This window comes from Phalangium opilio, unplaced genomic scaffold, assembly GCF_054372755.1.
Source record: "Phalangium opilio isolate 3A_F unplaced genomic scaffold, DU_Popi_V2 ptg000087l_1, whole genome shotgun sequence".
NCBI classification, from domain to species: Eukaryota; Metazoa; Arthropoda; class Arachnida; order Opiliones; family Phalangiidae; genus Phalangium; species Phalangium opilio.
This window is the reverse complement of record NW_028324192.1, coordinates 691207-695086: the sequence shown is the minus strand read 5'-3', so window position 1 is coordinate 695086 and position 3880 is coordinate 691207.

Sequence of the window (3880 nt, the reverse complement as noted above, 5' to 3'; positions counted from 1 at the left end):
GTAATTTGGATCCAACTAGTAGTAGTATTAGTCAAAATTCTACCGGTAGTAGTAATAGTAAAACATCCTCTAGGGACACTGTTGAAGGCCGATTACGTCCCCCAGGTCCTAGAGCCCTATATTCAGTCTTCACCATAGAAGACGTAAGAAAGTCTCAGAGGGAAGATTCTTTCGCTTCCCCAATTATTAATTCCTTGCAAGGACCTAACCCAGTTAGGAATAAAATGTTTGAAATAAAGAATGATCTTCTTTATAGAAGACCATACAGGAATCATCCTGAAAAGATTTATTTACCTCCTCGATTAAGGCTAGAAGCTATGAGGTTGTTACACGACCTCCCTTTATCAGCTCACAGGGGCAAAGATAAGACCCTTAGTAAGGTTACTTATAGATATTGGTGGCCCACTGTAATTAGTGACGTCCAGGATTATGTCCGAGGTTGCTCTTTATGCCAACAATTTAAGGCTAGAAATAGGAAAAAGCCAGGGCTAATGCAACCCTCAGAAATAACTAGTCCTTGGGACCAAATAAGTGTCGACATTATGGGACCTTTCCCTTCTAGTAGACACCACTACAAATATCTAATAGTTTTTGTCGATTACATGACAAAATTCGTGGAAATGATACCACTAAACTATTACTGCTAAGACCTGTGTTCAGGCATTTAAGTCTATTATCACTAGGTGGGGAGCTCCTAAAGCTATTCTTAGTGATAGAGGGGTTCAGTTTACTTCAAAACTTTGGCTGCAGACGTGCAGAGCATTTAAAATAAACCCAAAGTTTACCACCCCCTATACTCCTAAGGGAAATCCCACCGAAAGAGTTAATAGAGTAATAGGCGAACTAATCTCGTTTTATGTAGGGAATCACCATGATAGATGGGATGAATCCCTTGACCTTCTTCAATTCGCTATAAATTCCGCACCCCATGAAACAACGGGCAGATCCCCGTTTTTCTTGAATTTAGGGCGGGAGCCACGTCCCCCTTGGGATTTAGATATTGAGGAACCCATTCAGGACAATGATGACCCCAGTCGTGATAAGGCTTTGAAGGTTCTTAAGGAACAATTAGCATTCAGCAATGAATTGTCCAAGTTAGCAAAGGCCCACCAGAAAAAATACTACGACCTCCGCCATGACCCGTTAGAGTTTGCGGTAGGAACCTTAGTATGGATGGAAACTCATCCTTTATCCAGTACGACAGGTCAGCTCATGAAAAAGCTTAGTCCTAAATGGGCAGGTCCCTTCAAGATAGTTGCAAAGCACTCTCCCGTTGTTTACGAGTTAGAAGACGCTAACTCTGGGCAGAACGTAGGGAAAGTTAACCTAGAACATCTTAAACTTTATTGGACTAACGTAGCTGTCTTCGAAAACGCCGAAAAAACCCCCGTTTCTCAATCCGAAGTCGCTGATGAAATCGAAGGTAGTCCTTCTACGAATGGTGGAAGCATGCACCACCAATCTGCGGAGACTTCTTCAACTACTTCATCTGAAGCATCATCATCTTCTACATCACCGTCATCTCCGGACGGTCAGGAGGTCCGTCAACCGATTCTTCCTGCAATTACCGATGTCCCTCCAACCACGACATCAAGTTCAGTAGAAGAGCAAGCAGCGGATCAACCGATCCTTCCTGCAGTTCGGGATGGTTCACTTCAGCCTACAGATTCTGATAGTGAACCGGGCATGGCCCTTTTTGAAGACCCTCCTCTCCTCCTTTTTACCTATCATGATATGAGGGCTTTTCAGCTCGATCATCCCTCTAACGATAGCCCGCCTTCTGCGGCAGGGGAGGCTTCCCCGTCTGATCAAGAATCAGTCGTGGAAAATGAGCTACATACACCAACTTCCAGTTTCACAGAAGAAATCGTAACGCCAGACGACAAATAAACGTCTTCTGAGCGATCCATACCGGAACCTGCGTTACAGCATTCTCCCTCTTCTGGTTTTTCGGAGGAAATAGTACCTCCCGAACCGATTTCTATTTCTACCGAAGAAATAGCACATCCTGAACAGAATTCTACTCTGTCGGAAGAAACGTCAACACCTACACCACCTTCTCAATCGAAATCCCAATCGTTACGTGTGTCTGATAGTTCTTCAACCACGTTATCGGAGTCAATGAGAATGCCTCGTTTGAATAGGGCTACATTACCCGATATTTATCTAGAACCTTTTAAATTGGGATGGCGTCGAGAGGTATGTAAGAGGGCGACGGTTCAGCCCGGAGGTAACGAAGTAGACATTTACTACCGACCTCCTGATGATGATGACAAACGGTTAAGGTCTCCTTATGAAGTCCAAGTGTACCTCAATAATAATAACATCCGGAACTTAAAAAGGGAATACTTCTGCTTCTCCCGAGAGCCAATTTCCGTCTTCCCTTGGGAATTTATTTCCCAAGCGACAAAGAGAAAATACTAATAAACTTATATTTCTAGATGGCCGAAGGTGGACCAGATCCCAAGCGACCTATTTACTTTGAGCCTCCAAAAGGTTTTTCTAAACCAAAACCTTACTTGCGCAACCGTCCAACTAGTGGACGAATCATTAAACGTCTTGGAAAAACTTCAAGGCCCAAAGTGCCAAAAAATATGCTGTCTATGCAAGCAAGAAGGCCACAGCCATCAAGATTGCTTTGTCCCTCCTGAACACCTCAAATATTATATGAGCAAGGCGAAACCTACTATTGCTAAAGACGAAATAAGTGTATCCTGCAACCTGTGCAGAAGAGAAGGGCATACTGCCCGAGAATGTAATTTCATACACGACCTAACGGCAGACACAGAAGAATTAAAAACTAAGGGGCCTCTTACGGCGTACGCCCGGGTCAAAGAACAATTGAGAAGAAAGGAACAGAATGAAAATTCTGAACCCATCCCAGCGAGCCTAAGTCCAAGTAATCAAAGTTCGCCACTATTCCACATTCAATGGCCTAACCCCCCAGAACGATTTCCGGTCCCTCCCGCTACTACCCAACAAACCCCTCAGTCGGAAGAAGAAGAGGAGCCGCAGTGGGAGCGGTTCGGGACCATGGGGTGGATTCACAGGAGCCCGTTGGCGAATGCTAAAGCAGCCCGCACGATCCTTCCCAAGAAAACTCCAATGGAGAAGAAGCTAATCCGCTCTAAGTTCCCGGAGCCTCAAAACAGTATATCTGGTCAACCGCTGAGTGCCTTCGGTGCCACAAGATTGGCCATCATTTGGTGACTGATTGCCCCTTCCCTAGGAGCACTGCCGCCTACGAGCGCCGGGATAAAAGATCTAAATTCGCCCTTCTGCCGAAACTTATGGATAATTGAAAAAAAAACAAAAAAAAAAAAAATTTTTGTGCTAACATCTATAAATCTTACCCCTGCTAATAAGTTAAGGGTTCCTCGGGGTAACACCTTTTTTCTCTCTCTTCTCAATTTAATTTTTTTGTCAGGATAAATAGAGTTCCTAATGAGGGGGGGGGGGTGATGTAACATGGCTGCCAGACTCATGTAGTTTCTACTCCTTGAGTCTGGCAGGGTGTTCTACCTCCATGTTGCATGACCCTCCTCCCTTCTTAATCTCTGTGATAAAACAGTCACTAGTCAGCTCTCAACTAGAGAGGTTGATTCTTTTTTTGTAATACTGTCGAGAGTACGGTAAACTTGTAAAGTCGGGTAAATCCCTTTTTTCTTTTGGAGTTCAATAATAAAATTAAGAAGACTTGTCTTCTAGTTTGAATTATTAAAGTAAGTTGTCTTTATTTCTTTTTATGGCCCTCGGGAGTCTTTCTCCCTTAGTTAAATTATTCTACGGAGGGTTACATAAAATTGGCGCCCGAACAGGGACCCGACTAAGCCTCGGTCAGTCCCACAGAAATACTGTTTATCATTGTCGGTTAGGATAT